Source organism: Phyllobates terribilis, unplaced genomic scaffold, assembly GCF_046119375.1.
Source record: "Phyllobates terribilis strain yellow unplaced genomic scaffold, ASM4611937v1 Scaffold_4__5_contigs__length_816908805, whole genome shotgun sequence".
Classification (NCBI taxonomy): Eukaryota; Metazoa; Chordata; class Amphibia; order Anura; family Dendrobatidae; genus Phyllobates; species Phyllobates terribilis.
The window spans coordinates 207,180,798-207,202,152 of record NW_027362764.1 but is presented as its reverse complement, the minus strand read 5'-3'; the positions used below and the strand labels follow the sequence as shown (position 1 = coordinate 207,202,152).

Below are 21,355 nucleotides of genomic sequence, written 5' to 3'. Positions count from 1 at the left end.
GCTCAAAAGGCACCGCAAACAGCTTGTCTACCTCCTCTATAAATTCCTACATGATGAAGTGACCGCAAGAGATACAAGAGACTTCCTTGACTGTAACATCTGGGGGTGCACTAGAGAAGAAGTCAAGCAGGCCAGAATGAAATAATGCTAAAGTAACTGACTGACAAATAGAGCAGAGGTTCTTAGTGTGGTAGTCACACAAAGAACATTTTAATGAATATACCATGGAATAAAAAAAAGATTTACAACAGAACGTGTTAAAAATTAATAAACATAAAAAAATGTTCCTGTGCGGAGATAATCTTATAAAATACGCCCCTGCTAGGTGCTGTGTATAGGCTGTTTCTAACCATGCAGGAATTTTGCCACATACCACATCTCCTGGCCAGGAGAGGAAGCAAGTTAAAACATTTCCCTGCCTATTTTATCACATGATAAAGTGTTACTGCCATATCTTCAGCCCTCTGAGCTCATCATAAATCAAATCGGTGACATATGAGCTCAGTGGCAGCTGGTGCTCCTTCCTCACTGACTTGATTTATGATGAGCTCAGTAGACTGTAAATACAGTAGAAACTCACTCCTGTGATAAAACAGGCAGTGAAATGTCTTACCTCACAGGAAACAGCAGCAGCAAGTCACTGCTATGTCATCTGTATAATTGCTTTTTCTTCCTCTTCTGGCTAGGAGATATGGTATGATCAGCCAATATCCCTGCACGGTCAGACACAGCCATTACACAGTATATAACAGGGACACATTTATTACATTATCTCAGCACAGGAACATTTTTTTTTAACACATCCAATTGTAAAATCTAGTTTTGTTCTATGATTTATTCCTTAAACTGTACAGTGTTCGTTTGACAACCCCTTTATCCTCCAGCCAAGGTACTGCCCATGAAACGACAAGCTGTCACAAACCGCTAAACAGGACAGAAAACTTCAAGGTGATATTAAGATTTAAAAAAAACTGGGGCTTTCTAAAGAGAAAAAAACAAAAACAAACTTGCTCAAAACTTCAGCTGACATCTGCACCCAGATAAGAAGTGCATGACGATGATAAATCCAGGACGATAGCAAATGTCCTACTATGCATAAAAGGATCATGTGCGGCTGTGGAAAGGGAACATGGATAACTGCATGCAGTTTATATGTGCTACACATGTTTGTATAGACTCCTTTCCAAATTGCAAGAAATTCACTGATTAGGTAGCTTCCAATGAATTTGGACTCACCATGCCATGGGCAAAGAGGAAACTAGAAAGATACACCACTAATGTGAATAGTGACCAATTCTGTACAGTGCTACAGAACAGGTTAGCACTAGGTAGGTAGTCAGTAACCAAGGTTTCTAAACACATTAGTGGACCTCATTGTACTTTGTTACATTAGTAGGCTGTAGTGATGTTTGAGCCATAGATAACAACCTCGATGGGAATCAGTCACTTCAAACTAATCATCACGCCAGGAGCAAAAATAAAATAAGCGAGTATAGAGTCATTATGAGCCATGTTTTTCGCAGAACCATTTTGGGCTTGGACCAATAAGTATTCCTCGCGAGTAGTGGATAATACATTTTCTACCTTGTTTGGGAGCAGAATGAATACCATTATTTGGCCTGAATGGTAAATGCTTCATTTATATAGCAGAACGCACGGTCATCAGAGCTTGACAAATACGGTCATTTTCTAAAATCCGGCGCCTGCTGCAGTTGACCCGTCAGGGCAAAGTCGCTGTTATTTTGCATTTCTTTTATACCAAGTATATAGTCTAAACTCATACATCTGTGAAACAACCTCACAAATGCTAGCAATACATTTCATCAGTAAGCCAAAAACTGGAAGCCGGCCTAATATTAGTGAACCATAAAAAGTATTAAATCAGTTATATGTAAGATAGAACAGAATACCCTGCGTCCTATATACCCTGCACTGCTACCGGCACATAGAAAGCTCATATCTGACTTATCACCGCAGACTTTTCGATGTATCAAAATATTTTTTGGGAAAAAAAAAAATGTAGCAGATGAAATAAATGGAGAGAATCTTGGAGAACTTTCATCTTTATTTTCAGAGATGAAGAAAAGATCTTTTATTTGGTGAGCTGCTTAAGATTTAACGTTTCCCGTAAAGGGGAACCAGTCAGAAGAGCGATTGTTACGAATGCGGGCAAGGTGCTGCAGTGCTTGTGAACACCGTCCTATACATGACCGCGTAAAGCCTCATTCAGAGTCCTTTTCTCACCTCATCCATTTTGGTCCATTTACCATGCGGCAGCCAATTTTTTTTTTTTTTTTTTTTTAATGCGGGAAAAACAGTTTCTCCTACAAGCAAAAAAGTAATATCTTGGACAGCACTTGGATGATGCATGGATGGCAATGTATACCACCATGTTTTGTTTTTTTATACAAACCCCATGATTTGAATGGGCAATTTAGAGCGCAGCTTTTTTTTTTGTAAAAAAAAATTGGTCAACAAAAAATGTGTGAACATGAACGCAGCCTATAATAGGCAAGTATTGTGTGAAATCCACAGACAGAACACGTGTAAAACATTGACATCTGATGCCTTATTAGGACAGAAAAACACCACTTCTTGGTGGTGCTGCAGTTGGCAGTAGCGCAGCATCCTCTTCGCTCGCCTGTGCTGCTGATCTATGTAGACAGCGAGGACACAGACTAGTCACCTCTTCAGAGTCACCACTGAGAAGATCATTGGGGACCTACCTAAGACAGCTTAAAATAAAAATCTAATAATTTCAGAACCACGTCTCAAATCCGCTTTGCTTCTTTACCTGACTGCTGCATCACGGGTCTCAGCAATATACAGCACAATATGACTGGATATCCTTAGACAACCAACCTCCTGGTCTGATGGCTGGGATCAGAGGCAGCACTAATCCTGGAAACGCATCTTTTTTTGCCAAGAGAAGAGTGACCACATATATGATCAAAAGGGGACTACCACTTCAATTGGGGCACAGAGATGCTCTGTGATGTATTGTTGGGGCGCCAAATGTGCCACATGTATCGTATTAGCATACAGAAAAAAAAATAATTCTTACTAGTTTACATATACCACTAAAGAGCACTTAAAAAAATTGCTGGTTATCACAGGGAACATCTCACTGAGGCGACCATAAGATCACTTCACTTCTGCTGGAGCGCAGCAGAAAGCACCTGCTCTTTCTAGGACCGGATTCTCTCAATGAAAAAAAGCAATGGCCATTTAATACTATTGTGATCACCTCCCTAGACAAATCGAGTGTGATCTGTTAATTACATTTATTTAAATAGTTAATTTATAATAATTCCCTTATTTTTTTTCTATTCGTGGAGAACCCCTTTAATAGATTCTCATGTCCTGTTTACAAAGGACGATGCTGCTGAAGATCAATTTTAAGCAAGCTTAAAAATATTTTTGCTGGTCGGGTGATCGGCAGCCATGATCATCAGGAACACTCTCTCCCCAAGATCGTGCAGGGTACATGCATTCTTAGTTAGGCCATTGATGACGACAGCACAATAACCAGAGTGTGAATCCAATTCTTCATGTCAAATCTAGCTTCCACGTAAACCAAAGACAGAAGCTCAACGCCATTAACCAATGCGCTCCAGTTAATGATGAACTTCCTGTAAGAACAAGTATTTGCATGAGCGGATAAAGTGACCTTCAGCATCTGCTTTCTTCACGCTTTAGTAAAGAAGTCCGATGGTCTTTCATTAGGATCTGACAATGGTTTTGTTGGCAGGGTTTTAAGTACAAGTGATGGATTCTTTACAGGGAAAGCATTCATGGAGAATTCCAGGCACATTAAAAGATTTCATCAGTCAAAGCCTGTAGAAAATCTAGCAGCGGCACAGGAGGAGCAGTGCATGGATCGACGGAATCTAGAAGGCATCTCGCACAAAGAGTTGTTGGCAGGAGAGAAAAGTCTGGCCAAGATAGAAATGCTGACATATCTTAGTATTGTGATAACCAATTCGCGCAGATTGTGCACTTGCCAGAAGGAAACGACTGTGACTGACATTTGTACAGAGGATATTTAGCTTGGCCGAGTTGGATTTCAATCGGCACAGTCCATCCAAAATAACGACATAAAAAGGGGATACTGGAGCTCAGTTGATGGGAGAAAAAGCATCAATTTTTGTGGCTTTTTTTCAGTTTTGCACCAGTCTCACTTTTATAAAAAGGTGGGTAAGGGCTAATGAGGGGCAGAGCCAAATGCACTAAAAAACTCAGAATGAGGACCAGAAAACTAGCAGAAATTATAAAGGAAATCGATTTCAAATTTGTAACATCTCACTCCAACAGGCTTCTGTTCAAGACTGTGCCAGTGATAGATGACCCCCTCCCACCGCACCCTAGAAAAAGAAAAATCATACAAATAGCAAACCAAGAGACTTGGGGTTGCAGCCTGCACAAATTTAAGCGTAAACTAAATAACCAATCTGCGCTAATAGTTCCCTCTTGTGCTGCCAAAACAGTTTTGACCCACTTACGAGTTAGGCACTTACATCACCATCTACTTGTCTCTGCTCGCCCCTTTTCTTGGGCCAGTTTTGGCATTAACTGGAAAACTTAAAAAAAAAAAAAAAAAAAAACTGGAGCAAGTTCAGAGAAGAGCCATCATGATGGTGAGCGGACTGCAAACTACGGTATAGCCTATGAGGAACGGTTAAGAGACCTGGGAATGTTTCGCTTGAAAAAAAGAAGGCTTAGAGGAGACTTAATAGCTGTCTACAAATCTCTCAAGGGCTGTCACATTGTAGAGGGATCAGCTTTATTCTCATTTGCACATGGAAACACGAGAAGCTATGGCATGAAACCGAAAGGGAGAAGATACAGATTAGATATTAGAAAAAGACTTGTAACAGTTAGGGTATGTGCACATGATCAGTGCTCACTGCATGTTGGACGCAGCGCAAGTGTGCTGCGTGCAATCCACAGCGGCCAGATGTTACAGCATAGTGGATGGGATTTATACAGATCCCATGTCCACTATGCATGTGTGGCACACCCGCGGAAACTGACATGAGGCGCATCTTTCCAGACCGCAGCATGTCAATTTCTCCAGCGGGTCCGCATGCGGGCTTTCCCCGTAGGCCTAATCTCTATGGAAAAAGTATTTTTTTTTTCCTAAAATGCAAAGAGGCTGGCGCTCATTTGCATAATGAGCGGAAGGCGGAGGCGGCTTCTCCGCAGCCTCGGGGCCGCAGCCGGCTCCGGATAGTCTGTACATATCCTGAGGGTGATCAATGAGTGAACAGGCTGCCATGAGAGGTGGCGAGTTCTCCTTCAATGGAAGTCTTCAGAGGCTGGACAGACATCTGTCTGAGATTGTTTAGTGAATCCTGCATTAACCCTGCAGGTCCCTTCCAACTTGAACATTCTACGATTCTATATTGGTAATGCCCAACAAGACCTGCATTTTTGGGGATGCTTGAGGCGATTGCCTAGTCATAACTGCGGCCTTACAAACGAACTTCAAGAACCGACAGTTCATTTCTAGTCCCATTCCTACCTTCGTAGTAATGGAAAAATTGCAATAATCCAGCATAATCTTGTCTCTAATACAGAGCAGTACCAGGAGCCCTTTTTGCACCCCAATATTACATAGAAGCACTGAGGGTTTTGAGATCATTGATACATATAGAAATGTTGCCATCTTTCAATGCAGACGCCTAGAGGAGTTATTTTATCCTAGTAAAGTACACCACGCAGGCATCATGCTCTCCATAAGGAGCGTCTATGGATCCCTAGGGACATGGACATTGCGTGCATGCAGCCTGCTTATATAAAGAGACTTTACAGCTGTCAGACTATTTACATTTGTCTGACTGATCGGCTGTATGAATATACTCCGTAATAGCATTACATCTAACATTACCAGTGATTAATAGGAAACAATCCAAAAGTTGGGATTTCTCCAGCTATGATATTACCAGCCTGTAATATGTAGGGGATACTGCATTACAGAGACCAAGTGGGAATGTTGGTGACCACACGTAGACGGCAAGCACCCACAAGTTGAGGATATTCTCGGTGAATACCAGGCAATCGATGTTATGACCTATTAATCCATCACACTATGCAGCACACCAAATCTTAAATCAAGCAGAAAAAGAACGTGCAAACAAGTTAACTTATCCCAGAGTAAACTAAAAGCCTTCAGGGAGTTTACGGTCTTTATTGAATGTCTTCTGGAGATAAGACCGCTCATCAGTCCTTCCAGTCACAGGTAATTATTTTTTTCTGCTCTATTTGTGAAGCAATTATGTTGCACTGGCTAGTCAGGCAGATAAGCTCAGGTAACTTGATCTGCTGAAAAACTGAAAACCACAACTTTCTCTCATTTCTTCAGAAATCCCAGGAGAGTTGGGCTCTGGACCACCCGCGGCGCTCTTCTTACATAGTCTGCTAACATTACTATCACTGACAAATGCTTTGGAGGACTGGTTACAGCTCTGGTTATTAATTGTTTTTTACTTTAAATTACCCCTGATACATGGCTCAATAGTGATTTACATTCAGTAGAATTAAAGATACAAACTGGTCTGCTCCCATCCCCCTGCTGAGTTGGGCTGAAGGCTGAGGCTAAAAGGCCAAAATACACAAGATTAAACTCGGTGAAAATTAACAATTTCAACAGAAACAATTCTTAAGACTTTTCCTGAATTATTTTTGTCGACCGAACACAGAGTCACTGCTTGAATTTAAGTTGGTCATGTTTAAGATCTTGTCGGAAACCCCCACCCCCAAACAAAATCAGTCTTTCACCCATGAATGATCTTTTGCTGGAAGAACAATCCAAGAAGGATCATATGTTCTATGACTGATGTCACCATGGCCAGGATGAGCAACATGAATTAACATGTGTACAGATGTTTCAGTATTATCATCGCTCAACCATCAGCATACAATAATCTAATGTGTCTGGGGGCCGTCAGATAGAAGTGCCCTGTATCCAGAGAGACCCCTCTAATGAGCCACCACAAGCGCTCTAACCACTACAGTGCTTGAGACACAAAAAACACCAGCTCAGTTGACATGTGCACTTAAAGGGTAATTTCCGTCTTCCTTTACAGGTATTGTTGGAAAGTGATTGTGAAGACAAGCATTTCTGTAATCTACTAATATAATTTCCCTCTGTCTCCCTGATAATTATAATGTGATTTATCATCATTTGTTTCTTAGTGCTGCTAGACAGTGGTGGCCAAACATGCTCAGTGCTTACAAGTTCTTCCCTATACAGTTTGTAAGCACTGCACAAAGCTGGTGGGATCACTGGCACACGCTGTTAGCCCTGACCATCCGAAGTTAGAGGCACAACTGACTCGTATAGCAGTACCGGCAGAGCACAGCTCGAACAGGAAACTCAATAATGGTACTGGTCCGAACTGTCAATCAAGCAGGAGTGATTCCTCTCCCCACAGCAATCAGGGATCGGATGGCTGGCAGGAGGTGTGCTCCTGGGCGAATCAGCCAATCTCGCCATACCAAAAAGACTGATTGGCCACTTTCTGGCCAATCATCCATCAGAGCCGTGCTACAAATAAGAGTAGAGGCTAACATGGCAGATCAAGGTATAGTTTTAAAACAAATTATACAGTAAGTATTTTATACACACACACACATTACATTACATACATGCACCATGGTCCGATTGTGCAGACTAGTAAATATATGGTTGCATTCTTCCACTTATGTTGTGTCACTTGAAAATGGTCCAAAACAATTCAACTTTAATAGAACATTTTTGCCAGACAATGGTTTACGGCAGGCGATTGTTCGCTTCTATTTCTTGAATGATTGTTGACAGACTGTCAAAATTGGCCACTTTGGATGTGTCTTTTGGATATAGGCAGCTTTAGTTTCATATTAAATCTCCCCCATAATTCATGCAAGCTTGACATAATGAAATTGTTTTCTGCTAAAGACTTATGTGAGCGTTCCTAACATGAGCTAAATTTAACAGATGTCATTTTAATCATGACACCCAGTATTCACGTGAACTGAACCCCTTTTATTTAAAGTGCAGTTTAATAAAATTCAAGGCAGTGAATCCCCCACTGAGCTCCTGGACAAAGAACTAAACTCTTACAGCGCTCATTCAAATTGATACAGATAACTCTGTCAAGTAAGCAAATTGGGATGAGTGGGAATTGCTGGCGAGTCCACATTGCCTGGTGATGTTTTCAGCCAATTCCTGCAGATCAGTCATGACTTCTCATTTCAGTGAGTGCAGGGCTCGGCAGGAATGGGCAGGGGCAGACATCGCGAGTGACGTGCCAGAATCAAATATCTTAACGCACAAGAGATTGATGGCCAGGAGGGGTTTTCTGTGTTCTATCCTGGGGTAGGAACAACACTGTAAACATCCAATGTAGTGAGGGTCGGATTTTATGTCATTATATTTTTTCACTTGACAGAAAACAGTCATGTTAAAAAATATCAGTTTTTAGACAAGACAAATTGAATGTGTTCATACGGTAGGGACACCAAAATAGGGATAGTCTCTCCACATCGCACTAACAGTCAATATTATACAAGGGAAATGCTTACATCGTCTACTAAGGAAAATGAATGTATCAAATAATCACCATATTCAAGGATTTTCACTTTAAAGGGAACCTGTCACATCCTATCTACACTGCCCCCATTGCTTGGTGGTAGTATAATGATTTAGAACATTACATATACTTTGTCCTACCTGCTGTATTCAGTCACTACTACTACTACTATTTCAAATAGTGACAAAAAACAAAAACACAGAATAGGTTGGAAATGGTCACTATAATTTCATCAAACTTTGCAGGAAATCAATACTACAAGCAAATATAAAAGATACTTAAAGGGGTTGTCCAGTCTTAAGCTACAATTCTGCAAGTCACGGTCTCTGCAGGCTTGTGAATCCTCACATTGTGTGCACTGCGTGCTTTGAGAATTCTCCAGTGCGGTCATGTGACCACAAATATGCAGTCATACCCCCAGCCATATTACAAATAGATGGGAGCGGCCACGCTCAATGCAAGTGTATTGCGAGAGGCTGGAAACCGTCTAAATCACAATGTGGCAGGAAGGATACATCACCTCCTTACAGCACTGGCGAATCCTCACCGCATGCACAATGTGGGGATTCACAAGTCAGCAGTCAGTGTGGCTGCAGATTTCTAGCGCAAGACCAGACAACCCCTTCACAACCCAAGGTGGTTTGCACGGTAATGACCAGGCCAATTTTTACAATTCTGACCACTGTCACTTTATGAGGTAATTACTCTGGAACGCTTCAACGGATCCCCCTGATTCTGAAATGGTTTTTTCGTGACATATTGTACTTCATGATTGTGGTAAAATTTCTTCAATATCACTTGCGTTTATTTGTGAAAAAAACAGAAATTTGGCGAAAATTTAGCAATTTTCAAAATTTTAATTTTTATGCCCTTAAATCAGAGAGATATGTCACACAAAAGAGTTAATAAATAACATTTCCCACATGTCTACTTTACATCAGCACAATTTTGGAACCAAAATTTTTTTTTGTTAGGAAGCTATAAGGGTTAAAAGTTGACCAGCGATTTCTCATTTTCCCAACAAAATTTACAAAACCATTTTTTTTCTTAGGGACCACATCACATTTGAAGTCACTTTGAGGGGTCTTTATGACAGAAAATACCCAAAAGTGACACCATTCTAAAAACTGCACTCCTCAAGGTGCTCAAAACCACATTCAAGAACTTTATTAACCCTTCACGTGAGTCACAGGAATTTTTGGAATGTGGAAGAAAAAAAAAAATGAACATTTAACTTTTTTCACAAAAATGTTACTTTAGACCCAATTGTTTTTTTATTTTCGCAGGGGTAACAGGAAAAAAAATGGACCCCAAAATTTGTTGTGCAATTTCCCCTGAGTACGCAGATACCCCATATGTGGGGGAAAAACCACTGTTTGGGCGCACGGCAGGGTTCGGAAGGGAAGGAGCGCCATTTGACTTTTTGAATGTAAAATTTGCTTGAATAATTAGCGGATGTGCCCCTGATGTGCCTAAACAGTGGAAACCCCCCACAAGTGACACCATTTTGGAAACTAGACACCTCAGGGAACTTAGCTAGATGTGTGGTGAGCACCATGAACCCCCAAGTGCTTTGCAGAAGTTTATAACATGGAGCCGTGAAAATAAAAAAAAAACTTTTCCCACAAAAATTATGTTTTAGCCCCAATTTTTTTATTTTCAAAAGGGTAAGAGGAGAAAATGGACCCCAAAAACTTTTGTGCAATTTCTCCTGAGTACTCCAATACCCCATATGTGGGGAAAATACAGTGTTTGGGCGCACGTCAGGGTTCAGAAGGGAAGGAGCACTGTGTGACTTTTTGAACGTAAAATTGGCTGGAATCGAGAGCGGACGCCATGTTGCGTTTGGAGAGCCCCTGATGTGCCTAAATAGTGGAAACCCCCCACAAGTGACCCCATTTTGGAAACTACACCCCTCAAGGATTTTATCAAGGGGTATAGTGAACATTTTGAACCCAGAGGTACAACACAGAATTTGATAACATTAGGTCATCATATTGAATAAGTTGTCATTAGTCTTGAGCGCAAGTGATCGCTATTTGAGTTTGCATCGGGTACTCAGGTATGCACCATGTATCGTGGGTGCTCGAGTGACATGCTCGAGTCCCAACCCACATGTTTCACGGTTATTAGACACCCCCAAAAAAAACATGCGGGGATCGCTCGTGCATGGCAGGAAATCCAAGTGAGGCTTTTGCGGCCGCGAAGAATATGGAGCGGAGACTAGAGCATGTCACTCGAGCACCCGCAATACTCAGTGCATACCCGAGCACCCGATGCAAACTCAAGTAGCGAGCACTTGCGCTCAACGCTAGTCGCCATATCATCTTTTTTTTTTTGCTTTTGAAAAAAATCCCAACCCCAACCCTAACCCCAACCCTAACCCCAACCCTAACCCCAACCCTAACCCTAACCCCAACCCCAGCACTAACCCCAACCCCAACCCCAGCCCTAGCCCTAGCCCAACCCCAACCCCAACCCCAACCCTAGCCCAACCCCAACCCTAACCCTAGCCCAACCCTAACCCTAGCCCAACCCTAACCCTAGCCCAACCCTAACCCTAGCCCAACCCTAACCCAACAGTTTATTTTTTACGCCGTTCCTCGTGCGGTATAAGTGATTAGACGGCTTTATTCTTCGGGTCGGTGCGATTACAGCGATACCAGAATCATATCGGGTTTTTATGATTGACAGCTGTCACAAATTAAAACACGCATTTTTTTTGTAAAATCTAGTTTTTGCATCGCCATATTTTGAGAGCTAAAATTTTTCCATTTTTCCATATTTTGGCCGACAGTCATGAGACTGCTTGTTTTTTTAAATTAATTGACGTTTTTATTGGTGCCATTTTCAGGCACGTGACATTTTTTGATCGCTTTCTATTCCGATTTTTGGGAGGCAGAATAAACAAAAACAATTCAGGAATTGCTTTTTTCTTTTATTTATTTATGCTGTTCCACGTGTGGTAAAATTTATAAGGTAGCGTTATTCTTCGAGTCAGTACGTTTACAGTGGTACCACATTTATATAGTTTTTCTATGTTTTGGCGCTTTTACACAATAAAAGCCATTTTATAGAAAAAAATAATTTTTTTTGCATCGCTTTATTCTGAGAGCTATAACTTTTTTATTTTTCGGCTGATTGAGCTCTATGGCGGCTTGTTTTTTGCGGGACAAGATGACATTTTGAGCGGTACCATTTTTATTTATATTCGTCTCTTTGATCGCGTGCTATTCCATTTTTTGTTTGGCGGTATGATAAAGCATTGTTTTTTGCTTCGTTTTTTTATTTATTTTTTTTACTGTGTTCACTAAAGGGGTTAACTAGTGGGATAGTTGTATAGGTCAGGTCGTTCCGGATGCGGCGATACCAAATATGTGTATTTTTATTGTTTTTTTTTTTTTTCATAATATTTATTGATGGGTACATTATATTATTTTTGGTGGATTATTTTTTTTTATATTTTTACAATTTTTTTTTTTTTACCACTTTGACACTTTTTATTTTTTTGTCCCACTATGGGACTTTCACTTTTTTTATTCTGATCGCCTTTATAGCACAGGAATGCAGCACCATCCCTGTGCTATACAGGCTGTTAAGTGCTGCAGATGCAGAATATATTTTGGTCATGCACTGCGCATGACCAAAATATCTTCCTGCTGTCTGGTGACCCGTATGTTGTCATGACGACATCGGGTCGTCATGACAACATCCGGGAAGCCGCGGCAGACAGTGCTGGAGGTCGGCAGGAGTGGTGAGTACCGCGATCACCTCCCCTTGCCACTGCAATGCTGCAATCGACTTCGATCGCAGCATTGCAAGGGTTAATGTGCCGGGAGCGGTGCGGGACCGCTCCCAGCACATAGCACCGGGTGTCAGCTGTGACAATCAGTTGACACCTGGCGGCGATTGCGCCCGCACAGCCTGTTTGCGGGCGTGATCGCAAAGACTTATTAATGCGCGTCAGGCTCTTAAAGCCAAGAGCGCAGATGCGTATTAATACGTCTTGGGCTTTAAAGGGGTTAATATATCGTATCAGGGAAATATTCTCCTATTCCCACTTATGAACCTCTTCTCCTATTGCCTCCGAAACCCATCGCTCAAAAACAATGAGATCAGTCTTGGTCAATTCTAAATGGACGGCCATCTCACTGAGGGATCAGAGAACACATCCTATTAAACTGTATGGAAATGGGAGGGAGAGTAATAGGGAGAATAGTCAAACAAGCAAAGGCAGACAGAAAAGCAAGTATGCAATTTGCAGTCACATGAAACTACTCAAACAGGCAAGTAGAGCCTAATCCTAACAGTGTATACATTACACACTGTTAGAAGTTGGTAAGCTACACTGCCTGCCGAAAATTTTAGCCTTAAACGGGACTTCCAGTCATGATATGTTCACACTAGGCGCTTTTTTTTTTTTTTGCATTTTTTATGCAAATTTTCAGCTGCGTTTTACAGTACCAGCAAAGTCTATAAAGTTTCAGAAATCTCATGCATACACATTGTTTTTTGTGTCATCAGTATTTTGTGCTTTGCATGTGTTTTTTGCACAATAGTGCATGTCACTTCTTTCAGCGCTTTTTTCACCAATTTAAAGTAATACGCCTTGTGGGAACATAGCTGTCAGGTTTTGCTGCATTTTAAGTGAAAAAAAAAAAAAAAAGCAAATAGAGCAGTTATTTTTGTGATTTTACCATCTTGTCTGTCACCTGAGATGGCAGTTGGGATTAGGACAGTTTAATTAAATTAGTGATGTGTAAACTGTAAACATTGGCTGACCTAGGTGTGAAATTGAACACTCTTAGCAACTCAATGGCAGACCATAGTCTTAGAAATACTATTCTTGAACAATTCACCCCCCCCACTGTACATTTGAAATTCTGGTTAATATGGTTACACATATGTCTTGCATTGGTGACCTGTGTTCATGCTTCTTGTGGTGGAACTCACCAAAACCTGCGTTTTTCATGCAGCTTTTAACCTGCCAAGAGATCAGGTTTTCATGCAGAAAAAAAAAACCTGGAAAAAATGCCTAGTGGGAACATAGCCTAAGTGTTTAGCTCACTCCAGAGCAGGATTCCCAGCTACACAGAGACAGGAGAGCAGGAATCCACCGGTATGTACAAAGTATGGGAGACATTGCACCAGTCTCCACCCACCAGCTCAGACACAATTGAAAACTACAGAGGTTGCAGAAGAGAAAATTGGTAAAAAAAAATGCAGGATACAAGTTAAATAATAGCCAGAAGATGTTGTTATTTCCAAGTAACACACACATATTTTTCTGAAAAGTTACCTGAAATGACAGGTACACTTTAAAGGGTAGGTCCAAAACCCAAAAGTAAATGTCAATTAATAAATGTTTAAAAACGAATAACTTGTCATTTAAGTCATGGTAAAATTCCCTACCATTCACTCTGTACTGCAACTTCGGGTTGTGTTTATATTACCCATTTCCTATGACGATTCGTTTAAGTATCCCATAATGGACTGGGATTCTCAAACGAATAGTTATCTGCTGGCAGAAACTGCTGTCACTCTACTGCGCATGTGTGGGTTGTAAACCCCGACAAGCTCAGTATGCGCTCCCTTCATGGCTGACATTCAGAGCGCTCCTTCGCCGCCGCCGCCTTTACTGCACCTGTAGTTGCGCTCCCAGCCCTTGAAACGAGACACATCACAGACCTCCGTTTCACTAGCTGGGCAGTGCATTTTCTCCAGCTCTCGTCACTTCCTCTGCATTCCCTCTTCAGCACACTTGTGACGCCTGCGCAGTAGAAAACACACAGCCCAGCCTATGAAAAGGACGTCAGTGAGGATGTCTAGTTACATGGGCCAAGAGAACAAGTGCGTTACCGACCCTCGATGACTCTTCGTTTCAGGGCACAAAGAGGAGTGACAGCAGTTTCAGCCAGCGTTTGAGTATCCCACCATGAACTGAGGATTCTCAAACAAATCCTCATAGGAAGTAATATAAACAGAACCCCAAGTTGCAGTACAGGGTGAATGGTGGGGAATTTTACCATGACTTACTACATTAACTAATAACTTTTGTAACTCAACTGAAATTTACTTTTGGGTTTCGGACTAACCCTTTAAGGCTTCAGTAGTGCAGTGATGCTCACTTTATTTTGCACTAGTCGTGTACTGCACAAGTTATAATAATGCATAAGAAGCCAAAGAAAGAAGAAACTTCTATGAAGAATGGAATTGATTAAGGAACTTTAACTCTTTTTTTTTTGTTCATATACAAAGACTTTTTTTTTTTTTTAATTAACACAGAATACTGATCTATAATACATATGAAACCCAACAAAGCACCCGGAACTCCACAGTGAAAATATAAATATTCACAGCTTTCATGTCACAAAGGTACGACTGTAGAGAATATACACACTCCCCTCCACGCAAGACCATAATGAATTGGACTCCAGCTGCGCCTGCCTCAGTCTTCTGTGATACTATTTACAATAGACGCTTACATTTCTTTTTTGAGAGATGTCAATTTCCCAGCTTATGTCATACTGTGTGCCTTGGTTTTATCCAAACACCCAATCACTAAGGAGACTTAATGTTTACAGTGGCTTTACACACCCCATGAGATAACTAGGTGATACCAATAGGCTCAGTAAAATCCAATGTCATCTTCAAGGCTGTGTATTTGACAACAATCATCACACGCGGGTGTAGCACCCTGAGGATTCGGCTGCTACAGGGGTATTGCACCTCAAGCCAGAGGTGTGATATTCCACTCCCGGGTAAGGATGGAGTGTGGAACTGAGCTCAGTAGGCTGCATGCACTACATACATCCCATTTCCGGGGGACAGATCGACGGTACTCCCACCAAAATATGTGCAGGTACGATAGTGTCTGTCCCTGGCTGGAGTGGGAGGGGGGTGGAACATCCCAGTAGTGTAGGGGCAGATAGGGGGAGCAGTCTGGGTAATGCTAGGAGCTCATTGGGTGCTGGTCACCTGAGCTCACACATAGAGGGAGTATATAAGGTGGGAACCATCTTAGATCAGGGTCAGACAGGCAGACAGCTACTAGTCAGTCTGTTGTAGAGGGTCAAGTAGTCCTGAAAGAAGAGAGAGAGGAGTCAGAAGGACCCAGAGGGGAAGAAGAGGGAACCCCAAGAGCCCAAATACAACCAGAAGGGTGAAGGGTTGGCACAAGGGTACCGGATCCCAAGCTGGTGGAGGGCACTAATCCTCAGCCAGAGACCGGAGGTTGTGGGCAGGATCTGCCACGACCCCCCACTAAATCCACTGCGAAGGCACACCAAGTATAGGGTCAGGGAACCCAGAGACAAGGGTTTTACCAACAAGAGGCCCGAGGGAACCGGACATAAGTGGATCCCTGGTGGGGAAGGCCAGAGAAAAGGAACGTCAGAAAGGGAGCTCAGGATCACGCTCCAGAATTACCTGGGGGTTGGCCGAATCCAGGACCTGGTGGACGCAGCACGGCTCGGGCGGTCACTCAAGGCCGGAGTGACCAGAACAACAGCAGTAAGTAAACACCCTGAACTGCACAGCCCGACTCTGAGTCTTAATACCATCCTCACTGCACCACCACAACCACCACCCTCTACAACTGACCCCCTGAGGCTATACCCCTCCCGTTGGGGGTTATACCACCAGAAGCTGCACACACACCACCAGCGGCGGCCGTATTGACCGCAAATCAACGAGTGGCGTAGTCGACACGAAAGAACATCCAGCAACATCTGTAGGACTGCCACACACTGAGCTTGACACCCTGGGCACGGACCGGGTCACTGCCACTCGGAGACTACAACCCCCATCTGATCCGGCTCCGGGTATCCCCCAAACAACACTGGCCCAGGGGGCGCGTCACGGGAATACAGCTTATATCTCACCCATTATTTCTCAGCTTGTGAAAGATGGAGGCAATGTGCTCCAGGAATGAAGATCTCACAATACCAATAGCTGTGCATCCTCCAAGGGCAGAACCACCATAGCAAGACATTGGCATCATTGGCAGAGGCTCCCTTCATTTTAGATAATTTAATTCATTTTACAAAATATTACTGTTTTTTTAGTTGAGCACGATAGATATGACAAGTCATTCAAAACTACAGAAAACTCATCTTCATGCTACTCGATTTGTTATAATAGCTACAGCAAGCATCTCCAGCTTCTATTGCTCAAATTGACCTTTACGTCTGTGTGAAGTCAAAAGTATTGGCAAAATAGGGGAAAAAAAAACACACACAACTTGCTTATGTCCTAAGGACCAAATGCAATATTCGTACGATACAGTATATATGCCAAGCTGAGTGCAGCAATAGGTACTACGGAAAATATTAAAGTGAACCTGTCAACTGAAAAAAAACTATTAACCTGCAGATATAGGGTTAATCTGCAGGTTAATAGAGTTGAGAAGCTGCCCAGCACCGACACTTAGACCCCCGCTGCCGGGAGGAAAAGAACTTTATCCCCCCCCCCCCCCCCCCCCGGCAGCATAGCGATTTCACTCACAGAAGTGTCGCCGGTGTGGGATCAGTCACCACTCTGAGTATACACAGCGACAGCTGTAACTGCGCCACTGGTCCTAACTGACAGCCAGCTCTATTGATAAGACTGCTGTCAGTCAGTGCTGGGGGAGCGGTTACAGCCACCGCTCTCTATACACAGAGCGGTGACTGATCCCACGCCTGAGACCAGGATGCTCCAGGGACAATGGTTAATTTCCTCCCGGCAGCCTGGGTCTAAGTGTCAGCACCGCGCAGCTTCACAACGCTATTAACCTGCAGATCAAACCGATATCTGCAGGTTAATAGTTAATTTTGTGAGAGAGGTTCCCTTTAAAGGGTTCATCTCAAGATGTCTCTTGAGCAGCTCACAACTCTGCCATCGCCTTACTTCCTGGTTGCTGGGGAGGAGGTACTCTCCTCCTTGAATGACAGTTCTATTAATATTACTGCTCTGCTATTTACCAGAACGTTAAAGCTCAGCATTAGTTCTCCTGTAACACACTCAGTGGTTTGTTCTGGTATACATAGTATCACAGTATTTGCATACAGAAATAATAGGGCATATGAACAAGCACAGTTTGGGACAAAGAGCAGCTCGAGACAGAAAGTGAGCCGCAATGCTGGGTGCTAGGAAGAGGGTGGTACTGTGAATATGCAGGAATGATAAAAACCGTTAGGAACCGAGAAGTAGTGTGGGAGCGGGAGATGAACAGCTAACTGCTGTATAAGAATAAATGAACTGGAGAGAGCTGACTGGGTATATTAGTAGGCCTTTACACCCCTCCTAGCATGAAAATACTGCTCATACTTGCAGCCACTAGTGGGCAAGCTCCATATAAACTAGCTGTACACTATGCAAGATAAAAGCTCCCACTGCAAGAGAATGACATCAGACAGAAAAAAAAACAAGTTAATTGCAAACCTGCTTATTTTCTTGTTGGCTAAAGAAATTGAATAACTTGAGAACACCCCTTTAAGACTGTTACATTACACACAATTTTTTTTTTTTATTCTTTATTTTACATTTTAGAAAAGGCACAAAACAAGCAAAATGTTGCTTTTAAGCCAGAAATGTCAAAATATGGTCCTCAAAGCCATAAAGAGAACTCCTGAGGGTACACAAAAAGATTAATTAACATACAAAATGCATCTTATAAGCTAAAAAAAAAAAAAAGAAAAAAAAAAAGCTTAACAGATCTAATAGAGTAAGGCATAAATCCATAAGGTGAAATAAAGCAGCAGAACAGAAAGAAAAAGTTATTTTTGCTATTGCTTGAATCTTAATTTTGATGAACTAAATAATAGATTCCTGTCTCTACATCTACAAAAAAACGGACACAACTATAAAAAGCTTGAAGGCTGTGACTGATGCTTAAAGGGGCTGTTTGGTCATGATGTAGAAGTCAGCAGTCAATCTATATGACTGCAGACTTGCGAATCCTTACATCACACGCACAGAGGGCTGTGAGAATTCCCTGGTCCGAGAGCAGGTGGTCATGTGACTGCAAGCATGTGATTTGCATACTTGCAACCACATTCCAACAAGACGTGTCCGGCCTTGCTCAATAGATTTGCATTGAGCAAGGCAGTGCACGTCTAGTTGACATGTGACGGTATGTGATTGTTTGCCAATCGCATACTTGTGGTTACGTGCCTGCCGCTGGCATTGAGCGATGTGAGAATTCACAGGTTTGCAGTCACCTAGTGTGACTGCAGACTTACTGTACTGAGAGGCCTGGAAACCCCTATAACAGTGCGATACATCAACTGTTGGATATAATTGTGAAAGAACCTGGACTTTGGCAATGATAACCTATCTTTTGGCCACGTACACATATTTAGTATTGTACATCAGTATCTGTAAGCCAAAACCAGGAGTAGGTGAAAAATGCAGAAGTGGTGACGTGTTTCTATTATACTAATTACACTAATTGTTCCTTTCCTGATTTTGGCTTACAAATACTGATGTAAAATACTGACCAAATACTGAACATGTGAATGTGGCCTTAAGATAGGTCATCAATATCAGATTGGTGAGGTCAAAGCTGGAATTGTCCCAGCTCTGTACACAATGTAGGAGCCATTCTTGGGTACTGCAGTTCAGTTCCCACTCACTTCAATACTGGAGAATGGACACTAGACAGTTTGCAGAGCCCAGATGGTATTCATCCACGGATACTAAGGGAATTGAGCGCAGTATTTGATAGAACGATGTAGCTCATTCTTGGACTCTCTTGTAAAAGGGGTAGTGCCACAGGATTGGAGGATGGATCCAGGCAACTACCGTCCGGTAAGTCTGACATCAGTAGTAGGCAAAGCTTTTGAGGGCATCATAATAGATGACCTGCAGAAATATATTTCAGAGAATAATATAATAACTGACAACCAGCACAAATTCATGAAAGGTAGTGTCTAACCAACATGTTGGGTTTCTATGAGGAGGTAAGTGCAAATCTGGATGTTGGTAATGCGGCTGATGTGATTTATCTGGACTTTGCAAAGGCATTTGATACTGTACCACATAACAGCCTTAGATTATGTTAACACATCATGTTTTTTCAGAGTTTTGTGCAAATTTTCAGCTGCCTTTTGCAGTACCAGCAAAGTCTATGAGAAACAAGCATTTTCTGTTCACACCATGTTTTTTTTTGTTGTGTATTTTGTGCCTTGCAGCTTTTTTGGAAAATAGAGCATGTCACTTCTTTCAGCCTTTTTTCACCCATAGGAAGTAATGGGTAGTAAAAAACCGCTGAAAAATACATGATGTGTGAACATAGCTATCAGGTTTTGCTGCTTTTTTAGTGAAAATAAGCAAGTACAACAGCATGTGAAACATTTATTTTTGTGATTTCACTGTCTTGTTTTGGTCATGGAGATGGTAGTTTGTATAAGGAGTGTTTACTTAAATTAGTAAACATTGGCTGAGCTGTGTGTGAGATTCAACAATACCTGTGGTCCAGTGAAGTGTGAAATTGAACAATGCTTGTGCAACTGAATGGCAGACCCCATAGTGTGAAAGTAAATAGTGTCATACACACTGACAGTGCATTGATTTTGTTAAACTACTCCTGAACAAATCACCTCCCCCACTGTTATGCCAAAATCAGAATGAGATTTTTTTTTATTTTTCACTGAACTTTCTGCACATGCATAAAAGACAAAGCGCGCTTTCCCTAGTCATTCATTGGGAAAGCGCACGGTAGATGCTGGGCTGTGACTTACGGTGAAACCCCACCCACAGCCCATCAATCGGGGGATGAGGGGAGGGAGGGGTACACGTCACTGGGTTACGCCCAGCTGCAGCCGGAACTTGGCATGACATTAGTGGATGTCAGAGCCGGCTGCAGCCGGGTCACGTGATGCCTGTTGAGTGGTCAGCAATAGCGCCGCTAACAGGCAAGACCCCCAACAGAAGGTATTTACAAAAAAAAAATTATTTCCACCATTTACATACATTGGGGCATTGTCTATAGTAGTGGACAACCTCTTTAAGAGTGGAAGAAAGGAGATTCCAGCAGCTAAATAGGAAAAGGTTCTTTATAAGCTAAATAGGAAAATGTTCTTTAGAGTCAGAGCAGTCAGACTGTGGAATGCCCTACCCCGAGAGGTAGTAATGGTAGATACTATAACAGCTTTTAAAAAAGAGCTGGATGATTTAGTCGATACACAATAATCTGAGTTATAGTTAAACTAGTGTCTAAATGTACAATCGGTGGAGAAAGGTTGAACTTGATGGACCTAGGACTTTTTTCAACCTATGTAACTATGTTCTGGCTGTGCACACTGCATTTCCGGGGATGCCGGTAGGACCTGCTAACAGGTGATCAGTAGGGCAGAAGGCTGCTGTATGCCCCACCGATTTGAAATTTATGATCTATCCTATAGATAGATCATCAGTATCATAGTTCTGGACAATCTCTTTAAAAGTTGGGCCAACCTCTTATGCATGGTCTAAGTGTAGCTTTATATTGAAAATGGTGGTTGTAAAAATGTACAAGGGGTATTTGCTTATCAACAATATCTATGAATTGAATTCACATCCAGTAGGAAATGATCAGAGCAAATATGAAATAGAGCTTCATGAATTACACAAATTTGTGCAACATATCAACCCTATCCAACATCCAGACACATACGCAGGCAACACGCGTGTCCCACTGTCTAGCCTCCAGTGAGCATTTCATCAAAACATCACATTGGCCATCAGGACACTATATAGAAGAGACCATATTGACAAGAGGAAAAAAAAAAAAGGAAAAGTTACAAGAAATGCATAAAAAA

At 42.1% G+C, this 21,355-nt stretch overlaps 1 protein-coding gene across 1 annotated transcript in view; it reads right to left on the bottom strand.

Moving 5' to 3' along the window:
- Positions 1 to 21,355, bottom strand: part of STT3B (STT3 oligosaccharyltransferase complex catalytic subunit B) — a 125,037-nt gene that overhangs the window by 75,224 nt on the left and 28,458 nt on the right. The gene's annotated exons all lie outside the window — the stretch shown is intronic.